The sequence below is a fragment of the Stegodyphus dumicola genome, chromosome X2 (assembly GCF_044657685.1).
Source record: "Stegodyphus dumicola isolate Sdum_Otavi_A_Nest chromosome X2, ASM4465768v1".
Taxonomy (NCBI): Eukaryota; Metazoa; Arthropoda; class Arachnida; order Araneae; family Eresidae; genus Stegodyphus; species Stegodyphus dumicola.
Window position 1 is genome coordinate 90021721 of NC_140781.1, and position 12000 is coordinate 90033720.

Here is a 12000-nt window from a genome sequence, read left to right on the forward strand (position 1 = left end):
CCGTTTAGAATTATTTTCGGGCGCCAATTGTAAGGTCCCTCACTTGAAATTCTAAGTTAATGTTGGAAGTGAGGAACCTAGGAACTGATAAGCGAATAATCGCTAGAGCTCGAAGACAGGAAACAACAAGAGAGAAGGGTAAATAACCCTTTATTATTTCTATAAGATTTAACAAAACTCCGCCTGGGAGTGAACAAATAAAGTCCGCACTTTGAACTTGAACTTAAAAGACTAAGAATTAAACTAAAACCAAGATTAACTAACTAAGTATAGCCAAAGCTATCAAGGTTCAATGAGAGTTGGCCCCTTAACTTATTTTACTACGAAGCTTAGCAAGGGCCTGAGTACGGCCGAGCGTAAAACAGCTTTGAGAGAGAGAGCGGCCAAAAAGGCAGACGCGCGTAGTTCAGAAACTCTGTTTCTCTCTCTCCTGCTCAGTAAGTAACTTCGTGGTTTAACTATCGCTTCTTCTCATTAAATATTCAGCAAATTCCAAAAACTACGTTCTGGCCGGAGGTAGTAAGTTGAAGTTAAGAATTTGACAGGAAAGGAACTTTGACTTAAAATTTAACTGTTAATAAAATTAACATAATCCTTACAAAGTATTATATTACGCATAGAATCCGGCAAGTTTTCTAACCATAGCGTTTTAATTAAATTTTCGTACACATCCGATATCGCAACAGATTTTAATTTTTATAATAACTGACAATTTCAAGTTGTCTAAATCGATTCCCGTAAGATTTTTAATTTGAGTATTTTCGCTTTCCTTAAATAAATCCAGAAGCCTTCTTTTGGATTCTGAATATTTAGTAGCGGAATTACTTGTTACGATATCCCAGATGTTCTCAACATATTTGGGTTCTAACTGTGATACTAAGAAGTTAAATTTCCTTTCTTCCGAAACAATTTTATTTATCTTAAACTGAGCCTCAACGGGGAGGGAAAAAAAAAAATCTGGGCTATCCAACCAAAATGGAGAAATTTTGACACTTACCTTACACAGTTGGTGTGCAGGATCTTTAACAGTTTTATCGTCTTCAGACATATTCACTTTAAAATCAAAATTCCAAGTCACCAGTTATTGGCTCCCGACTCCAAATTAATCCTTATAATTAGAACTCCTGTTTACCTCGTATTAGAATGGCGCCGACATGGATGACGCAGTTTCGGTTTAAATTATCCTTAATAAATTCAACGAATCTTGGTGTATTTAAATCGAACTGAAGACATTTAATGATATAACATTCACACGTAAACATTTAGTAATAATTCAGGAGTACAGATAAGCATAAAATAATAATTACAACAGTTACAGGTCAGCTACGCTTTTTAGCGACCGAATTCTACGAACGACAAATCTCAAAAGCGTGTTGCCAACGCAGGGCAACGAAAAGGTAGAAATTAATTCGACAGGCGTGAAAGTGAACAACTCCGTTTCTTCAAATAACGTTAATCCACATTTTAAATAAAAAATAATCTTTATTATCGTTTTTAGCAAATGTAAACAATTCTTAGAACAATAACATGAATAATCTTTTTGTTGCCATTCCAAAAACAACAAAACTGAATAATCTTTTTTGTTACCATTCTCAAAACAACAAAAAACAAATAAAATGGCATTGATCAGTACTTAAAATTTCTGTATTCGTTCAAGCCACAACAGATTTAAGAATTCAAACATTTTTACATAAATAATTTCTTACTTTACTCAGCTGAAAATAAACATAAATTAATTACATGCAAAGCATTTCTAAAAATTTTTATGAGTAACGAAGTTAGTTTTCTCGATAATATACAACCATTTTCCTACCAGTCTTTAGGACCAAAGCAATGGCGTAACTAGAACTCTTGGGCCCCCTATGCAAAAAAATTTCCTGGGCCCCTTTCCCAATAAATTTAATATGCTTAAAAATAAAAAATAAATAAATAAAAAATTTAAAAAAACGCGAAAAGTTTAAAAAAAATCAAGGATTCCAGGAGCCAATGTTTTTATGACATCTGGATCAATTGTGAAAAAGTAAAAGCACGTTCGTAGGAAACAGTTAAAAGGTACGTAGCATGAAGAAAGAATAGTTTGGTTTATTTAATTATGACAAAGCACACTAAGGCTGCCTGCCTAAGGGAAGGGATGCCTTCGCCGAGGACTTTCTAAGGGAAACTGGCTCGTATACACGTTACACATGGGGAAAATCACGAAAACGCCTATGCAGCCAGCCCGTTCATGGGATTCGAACCTCGGACCGAACTACCAGTGTTCAGCGACTTTACCGCTCGGCCGCTGGTGGGCCTGAAGAAAGAATAAAAAGGAAAATAATTTCCCTTGACCAACTGGTGAAATGCAAATTTGCTTTAGTCTGGGTATTTGACGTCATATGATTTTAATCTAGTTACTTAAAGACTTTTTGTGTAAGTGCGAGAAACAGATTTTTCTCTCCTTTTACTGAGATGCATACTGATAATAAATGAATAAGTCTACACTGACTACCAATAAGTATTTGGACACCTGTGATAGAAAAGAAAAACTAACTTTATTCAAAATCAATAGTTGGTAGAGCCTCCACGAGAGGTAATTACAGTGTGGACCCTCCGGGGCATACTTTCCCCAAGTCTTTGTATGACAGCTAGTGGTATTTTCTTCCACTCGGCTTGGAGAAGACATAGAAGTTCCTTCACCTATTTTGCACGGGTAGTGCACCCCTGAATTCGGCGATGCAACTCGTCCCAGAGGTTCTCGATAGGGTTCAGGTCTGTACTCTGGGCAGACCAGTCCATTCGATGAACTCCATTGGCACCATACCAAGCCTTGGTTAACCCCGAAACATGACAACTGGCACTGTCGTCCTGAAAGTAACAGGGGTCCAACCCGTAAAACTGCCACAACGTAGGAAGTACATTGTCATCCAAAATAGTGAAGTAGGCATCGGAGTTGAGCTTACCATGAATGGGGACCAACGGTCCCAGCCCATACCAGGAGAAACACACCCAGACCATAATTCCACCTCCGCCGAACTTGACTGTTGGCACAATGCATTCTGGCAGGAGACGTTCTCCAGGTAGACGCCACACCCAGACCCTGCCATCCGAACGGTAAAGGGTGAACCTTGATTCGTCACTCCAAAGAACCCGTTTCCACTGATCTACGGTCCAATTTCGATGTGCTTTGCACCACATTAACCGAGCAGCGCGGTTGGACTTTGTGATCAAAGGCTTATGGGCAGCAGCACGACCATGGAAACTAAGCAGATGTGCTTCCTTACGGATGGTATTCATTGAAACAATACTCCAGGATGCCTGTTGAAACTCCTTGTGGATGAGGGCCATCGGTTGGGTGCGGTTCTTCCGAATTTCTCTGGACAGCACTCGTCCGTCTCTATCTCCCAGTTTCGTTGGTCTGCCGACTCGGAGCACATTCCGACAATCACCGCTCACCTTCCACTTCTTAATCACATAGGCCATTGTCGATTTTGGGTACTTCAGATCGCTAGATATGTCCCTTAAGGATCGGCCACATTTGTGATACCCGATAATTATACCTCTCTCGAAATCAGAGAGCTCCGAACTGCCAGGCATCTTGCATGCGACTAAAGCCGATGCTGTTTCCTACACGATTTATACCGGCGGAGTCCGTGACGTACCTTAGGACCGCAGATATCGTCATTTGCATAGGTGTCCAAATACTAATTGGTAGTCAGTGTATATAAAAAAAGGAACATGTCGACGTATAGCATTAAAAAAAAGGAAGAAAACCTAGATTTGAGGAAATTTTATATAAAATCCAAGAAGTTTTACATACTAATGTTTTAAATTTTTATACAAAATCTGCGCCTATCTAAGTTTTTCCGCTTAATTTAGCAAACTTATAAATAATTAATTATATTATAAACTGACAGACAAGATAATTGATAAACGCACAGAAAAGCTATTACATTACTGTATCTCTGTGATTTACTCAACTTACGAACATGATTTATGCAATAATATACAAGTAATAAATAAGAACTCTTATAATGTAAATAATACATTTGATAAATATAAAACATATTTATCATAACCTTGATAAAGAAAACTATTTGAACATACAGTTTTTGTAGAAAATATGTATGGTAAAGTTTTCTTGCCTTTTTAAAAAAAACCTTTTGGTACACTAAACTACTGGAATACATGATTTTTATAAAAAATATGAATGCTAAACATTTTTACTGTTTCCATTTAATTTTCCTCAGTCCGTACTGCTCTTCTTTTCTAATTTTTTCCTCCCTCAATAGATGTAATTTATAACATTGGTAGCCAAACTTCATCATAAAGACAAAAATTATTTTAAAATTTGCGTCTCCTAACCTTCATTTGCGCAAAATTATTTATTAATACTTGGAAATCCCTTTTCTCAGTCATCTCAGCTTGAACGCTCAATAGTGATAGGTTTGAGAACAGATCTTGTGTCATAGTGTTTCTTAAATACGTTTTTGTTTCAGTATTGAAAATGGCCTGTCACTCGTGGCTGTGGTTACAGGTAATGATAAATACAATATAAGTGAATTGCACACTCCCGAATAACTGCTTGTCATGCCGTAATATTTTAACATTGCTAATTTAGCTTAATCCTTAACGGATTTCAAATTTTGGATTTCTGTTCTGAAAGTATTTATAAATAACAAAAGTTGTACTTGCAGTGCATTAGCAAAGTCTTCTTTATTTTTGAAATATTATTAATAATTTCCGTATTTGTTAACAATGAGTGTTTTAGGTTCTTTATTTTTTAAAATTTAGTTTCTATGCCCCATTTATTTGCAATAAATTCAGCTTCTTTCATAATGTCTTCAAACTTGTTTCGTATATCTTGCATATTAATAGAAACGCTTTTTAGATGTTGAGCTTTATTCAAGTAGATTGATTTTCGATTGTCGAGCCGATTAATTGGTTGATCGATCCTGCATTATAACGCATGACGTGTTTAAAAAATTTTGTTTTTAATTTTTGGCCTGTTACTATGTTTCTTAATGTACGAACACATATATTATATTTATATTTCTTACTTATCATAAAAATATTTCATGTTAATATAACAATACGTTATTAATATTAGTAGACATTTGCATTGTTAATGGTGATAAGTTTGGATTTTTCAGATAAATGGATTAAAAGTTTAGCTGAATTGAATATTTAGCAAGTTTAAAATTATAAGAATTTAGTTTATGTAATATTACAAATCAATAACTTACCTTTATAATGAAGAATTAATTATATTTGAGATCACTTTTAAATTTAGTTTTAAAGAAAAACTTCTGTTTGTTCTCGCCATAGACTACAGAAATGGTATTAGAATAAGATCAAGTTTCGGTTTACTGTTCTGAGTCATCCGCCAATTTACAAGTACATTTGAGGGGTAGCGTTTCGCACTTCAGCGCAGCTGTTTAATGAAGAAAGGGACCCCACCTCCACTATAAATTTCCAGTTTCTTCCCAAGTTGAGTCACAGTAAAACTTTCATCCATGATTTTACTGTAAAGATGTCCATTTCCCTTTTAAAACGCTGAAAACTTTAAAACGCCATTTTTTTTTTTTTTTTTCCCTTCAGTGAAATTGTACTATTATTATTGTCATGTTCCTATGACACATAATACATCACCTGCAATATCTTTCTGCATTTCCTTTGTTCTATAAACACATTTCAGTTAATGTATAATTATTAAATATTTAGCAGTAAAAATTATGGATATTCGAATATTTTTAGGAAATTCTTCACAAGTTTACGATGAAATCATAAACAGGTAGAAACAAATTTTATTGATATGTATCACCACAATTTTTCTTCCTTTTATTTTATATATATATATTGTGACAGTTTACATTAAAAAAAAAAAAAAAAAACCTGGCAAAGGTTTTTTTTTTTTTTGATAAAGATGGAAGTTCCCGAAAGATCACTTTACGCAGCATTTCTTCAGCATTAGTGTTCATTCCACCTCTAAGGAAACTACTCTGAAATGTAGCAAGAATGCTCCAATGCAGCAGTTTGCACTTTTCCCCAAAGCATGGAAACACAACTTCTTAGTACGATCAGCATATGTTTCGAAGGATGTTTCAGGTATTTCTGTACTTTGACTATGAGCATGACAGCAGCTTTTTTCCATGTACTGAGAAAAGTTATGCTGTTTCCACGGTGGGCTGTACACAGCTAGAAGGGCAGACAATGATTTGCAGGACAGATGCTTCAGCTTTTCATAAATGTAACCATCTAAATCCAGGATAGACCCATGTGTCTGTAGCAAAGCTATTTTTAGTTCAAAAAATTAAAATCCCCATTACATACTCGAAAAGCTGAAGGTAATGGGAATTTTCTCAGCCAAGAAAGAAATGCTGGCAGGTAGTTCTGCCATTAGAAATGATAGCAAGTCTCAACAACAGTGTTAATTTTTTTTTTTTTTTTTTGGTAGTACTAAAAATTCGAGCGTCTTTATATATTCCGTATCCGTTTCCCACACTCGTTTGTCGAAGATGTTATTGGTAACACAACTGAATTTCGAAGAATTTCTTTGACCATGCCGTCTTACTTTTATTGCGTTTGCTTTGGCGTTTTACAATATTATAAAATTTGACAAAGTAGGGTATCTAACAATCGTTTATAATTTTGTTACAATTGGTATACTGAAAGAATTTTCACACAAATAATTTGTAAGTTCTCAAATGCTAAAAATACTTCATTAATGCTTTAATGAAGTTTTATTATTCTAGTATCATAACCTAAGTCACACAAAAAAATGTATTACTCCAAACTTTTTAATCTATGCAAGTAATGTTACAAGTTGGCATATGCTTATACTCAAGCTTGCTTACTGCATTCTGAAACACAAATTCTGTGCACTTCTGTAAAAAAATTCGCCGAAAAAAGTTTATACCAATCAATACTTTTCCCAATGATATGCACAGCAATGCTCGTGATTAAATATATTAAAATCAAAAAATCTTTTCTAAACTGATATTTTATTTTTAGGTCATGTACAAATGTTAATTAGGTACACGTCAATCTGCGTACGGTGCCTGAATGTGATCTTCAATATTAAAATTAAATATTTCATTCTAATGTTTCGATAATTTTTGTTATACAATAGCCATACTTTTTGTATTGTATTTCTAATAATGAGCATAAAATTTTCCTAAATATAAGTACACGAAACTGGGAAAAAATAAAAATAAAAATTTCGTAGCTTCCAAAAAACTGATTTTTTTTAAATACAAAAACATAAATATTTCAATCATTTAAATTATTTTGTGCTGACAATAAAAATTAAAAAAAAATATTTTGAGCACTATTTAATTTTGTTTAAGAAACCAATATAAAAATCATTTCTTTTTATTGAAGTATATTTTTACCTCCTGACAAAATATACTTAAATGCAACATTTTATATTGGAAACATCAAAATGATGCAATGATATTAAATATAAACCTCTGCATTACTTATATTTTAATAATAAGTCTAAACCAAAAATGCTTTCCTAAACTTCAATTTTGATATCTGGAGTTTCGTTTTTCTAAATCCTAATGAAATTATCACGAAAACTTACAATTCAAATGCAAAGAAATAAACAATTTCAAAAAAAAAAAAAAAAAGCAAAGGAATCGCAGCTACCAGGATTTAGGGTTTATGAATGGCTCCCCATTTTTAAAAGTTTTAAAGTTTAGCATCAGGATTGTGTTCATATTTTTACTACCTGATATAAATTTCAAAACTATGCATCACATATTAATTTATTATATTTTCATTTTGTGTCTCATACTTCACTTGTTAAACTATTAGCATTGCTGTAGATAGCATAATTTTCAATGGTAAATATATGTTTAAAATAAGACGTTTAATTAAGGCAAAAATATGGGGACTACATTTTTGCCTTAATGCCTAAAGGGACCAATTTTTGCCTTGTATGTGCCTAAAGGGAAGAATGTTTCATGAAGGGTTTTCTAAGGAAAATTGGTGCATATTCATTTTATACATAGGGAAATCCATGAAAACGCCTATGCTGCCTGTTGGTTCATTGGGATTTAAAGCCTGATCGAACTGCCAAGTCTTTATGGATCTTATCCATTGAGCCAGCAGTGGACAAGTACATAAGGTTTCTGTGTAGGAATATCATCAGTACAAGACATACAAAATGCATGTAAACTTGATAAACAGTACTACTGATTTATATTTGCAAATAAATCATGCCAGAATGCTTGTGGTAGTAAATTAACCATCCCTGTAAAATTCAACAAAGTACTCAATAAAGAATTATGAATTTATAAGTAGATTTTTATTCACTGGGAGTCAGATTTTCCTCTTTGCTGCAGAGTTGAAAATGAGGAAAAAGAAGTAAAAGAACTAATTTTATTTGTGTTGTGGTCAGCTCAATGATTTTTTTTCAAAGCAGACTTACCAAAGTTCGGCATCAGCTGTATTCAAACATGTGTGTGAGTAAGGCTGAAATAAGATTGATGGTTACAACTATAAGGTGAAAGAGAACATGGGCAAAAGTTACACAATGCACAGTGTAATGTAAAATATGAACATGAAAACTCAGTAAGTATGAAGAATATGGAAAAAGAAAAATTTTAATCATGGGCATTAACAAGAATTGTTGAAATGAATGACCAGCAACTGCAATACACACATCACAAGAATGACGGATCTCATTCATGAGATACTGATTGAGCCTCTTGAACACCCTGTTACCAAAGTAAGCGCCACTGTTGCAGAAGTATGTGACATGAAGGGCATCTTTGAATCCCTTCGTCATTATGATATGTTTGTTGCAGTTATTGGCCATTCGTTTAAACAATTCTTGGAAACACCAAAAATTATTTCTTATAAATAGCCATGATTAAAATGACTTTTCACTCTCCATTAAATAGTTAGTTACATTTGCCATATTCTATCACCAATAAAAGATGCGACCATCAGCCTTGTATATATAATTATTAAAAAAAATGCACACAGTGCACAATTATCAACTGAATCAAAATTTACCTTTGCTCTAAACAGAAACTATTGAAAGAAAAAAAACAACTCTGGTGAGCGTTGAATTATAACATCAATACAATAAATACTGTAACACCACCAAAATATTCAGCAAAATTGTGCCTGACATTTTAAAAATTCCTAACATGAAGAAAGATAACAAATGATTCTAGAGATTATCATTCAGAACTAATGAAGAAAAAAGTAAGCTTCTTGAGCCTAAACTTTTATTGTATACCAGTAATCATTATTGTTTCATTATTATTTAAAAACTGAAATAATCTAAAATACTAGATTAACGGCGACACAAAATTCTTTCATTAGATGCACTAACATTTAAATTCATCATTTTACAATTCAAAAATTATTTTTAAAGCATTTTTGCTGCCTTTAATAGCTTAAATGAAATGGTTTACCACACAAAAGTACAAATCCAAGCATAGTGCCATTTCTTATGTCATTTAAAAGTATTGCAACTAAAAAATGAATAAATAAATAAATATTACAATCAACAACAGTTTCTTAGTTGTTATTTCTTCCAGTTCAAAACTGAAGGTTGTTCACTTCTTTGTTGTTCTACTTTCAAGTTCTAAGACAATTTTTCAACTGGGGCGGAATATATTCAGCCTTTTAATTCAGCTGTAAGTATTTATTTTTAGTTTATGAATATAAAAAAAACTACTTCAAGTTTTGGTATTTATCAACATTTTCTATTCTTTTTTCTATTTAATTTATAAAAGGCATTAGAAAATAATCTAAATCTAAATAAATGTATTTTTTGAGCTTTAGAAAGGATGATCTTCCAGCAATAGTGAAAGCGGTGCATGGGACAAAACAGGTCGGAGAAACATTGTTCTAACAGCTATACCTGACAACTTATTGACTAGCAAAAAACAGAAAATACTGCATGTGGATCAAAATCATAAAAGTTTTAACTTTTGAAAGTCAAACTAAGAGGAACAACTTCACCGTTTTTTCAAAGGATAAAGTCCTTCCTAATTTCCTAAAAGTACTACCATAAGCTTTTTACCCAATCTTTGCTAATTAATACAAATTTGGGAGAAAGTGAAAGAATTACTTCGAAAATATTATTCCCCTCTCAGTTTAGCTGCAGTATTAACTGTTTTACATCATATATTTCCTAATAAAATAACAATGAGAAATTTCTGCTGTGCCCTCTTTCTCTTGACACCCTAAGCATATGCTTATTTTGTTTAATAGTTAATCCAGCTATACACCAAGCTATATGATACCTGCCATTAGCTGCACTGTTTATGTGCAGCTATTCTCTTATGAAAGCTTCAATTCTGTAGCTTTCTAGGAATTGCCATTTTATTGATATTACAACCATCAGCATTTGTAGAATGTCTTTAGCTGATTCCATGCAGTTTTATTTCACTTCTCTACAAAGCTAAGGCTTTTATCAGTCAAACTATGTGTTTGACTTTGTCTTGATTGAACAGATGTAACTTCTGAAGCTTTTTAATTTGTAGTAAGAGCATGCAAAGCTGAATATGTCATCTTTAACACTATCAAAATTTCACAAACGCATTTTCCATAACAAAAGCAGCTGATTATTTCAACTCTCTGAAGCTATGTTTCTCACCCATATCGGGTTTTAAAATTTGCTATGATGTGTCTGAACATTACTACCTCTTTTTATATCTACTTGAGCATACAGTGCCATGTCAATGGTTAAATCTCTTACTTCCTAGGGGTGTCCAGATAATTTGCATCATGTAGTATAAAAATATAAGCACATAACACCAGATAGAACTAATGAACAAATTCCTTAAATAAATTAATGTATTTTAAAATAGTTTTATTTTACAGAGATGAAAAGATAAGCAGTATCCAAAGCTGTTACTTTGTGATTCATTCATAATTCCACAATTATTATATTTACTTTCATAATTCTAATGCTCTCTTATCATAATTTTACAGAATGAATGAAGGGTACATGATTCAATACAGGAAAACATAACATTTCATAAAAGTTAAGATACTTCCTTTGCAAAATCCCTAACCAACTCAGGTTATCACAAATCCATACAATATTATGGCTATTAAAGTACTAATATAATGGCTTTATGTAATGCATAAAACATTGATAGATTATAAAGTTATGTAATATTCAAGGACATACACTGCATCTACAAATGTCCTTACCCAGCCTTAATTTTCGTAACTGTTGACTCTAGTTATATACTTTGAATTACAAAAATGTTTGGTACTTACCTATTCATACAACTACATAAGTGCATTATGTTATTTTTTACAGAAGAAAAGGTAAAAGTTACTTATCAGATGCAAGTTGGAGATTTTCGAGCCTTTTTCTTAGAAAGATTCCCAAACTGTCAACGTTTATCATAAGTCGGTAAAAACTATCAACATATAAAAAGAAAACATACTTTAGCAATTCAAAATATAAATTTGAATTATTAAATAAGAATTACATTATACATTAAAAAATTTCTCCTCCAACTTTTTCTGTAAATTTTTTGCACTTTTCTCCTCTTGAAGTATAGTGATCTGGTTTCACATAAAAATAAATAAATAAAAAAATTATAAAAAAAAAACACACAGAATTGTGAAGCCTTGGTTTTGTGCAATCCTCTGGAACAGTGGATATCAAGGAAATGCATTTGATTGTTTTTCCTCTAAAAATTTCAAAAAAATTCTGTATTCTTGCAAAAATTTTACAGCAGTTTCTTTCATTGCTGGGAAATTCTCCAAGCTCATATTTTACAATGAAGTTTAAGGCAAAAAGGTATTATGATTTGTTTATGAAAAGCACCGGAAAATGAAATACAATAAAATAGACAGCATAAGAAAATGGCGGCATTGCTTGATTGTTATCAGCATAGTTGACAGATTTTGGCACATTATGAAAATTTGGCGACTTCTACTATGGTGGTTGCGTTAATACGTAAGTACCACGTTTTAAATTATGCAAATATTCATGTTTTGCTATTTTTAAATTTTAAAAAATCAATTTTTAAAAAT

General features: G+C 32.4%; 1 protein-coding gene across 2 annotated transcripts in view; it reads right to left on the reverse strand.

Moving 5' to 3' along the window:
• The window catches only part of LOC118196228 (beta-1,4-mannosylglycolipid beta-1,3-N-acetylglucosaminyltransferase brn-like), a 44262-nt gene that overhangs the window by 14653 nt on the left and 17609 nt on the right, over nt 1-12000 (reverse strand). For both annotated transcript variants that reach the window (XM_085809200.1, XM_085809199.1), the window contains exon 3: nt 998-11378. The gene's annotated coding sequence lies outside the window, so the exon portion shown is untranslated. The remainder of the gene's footprint in view (nt 1-997; nt 11379-12000) is intronic.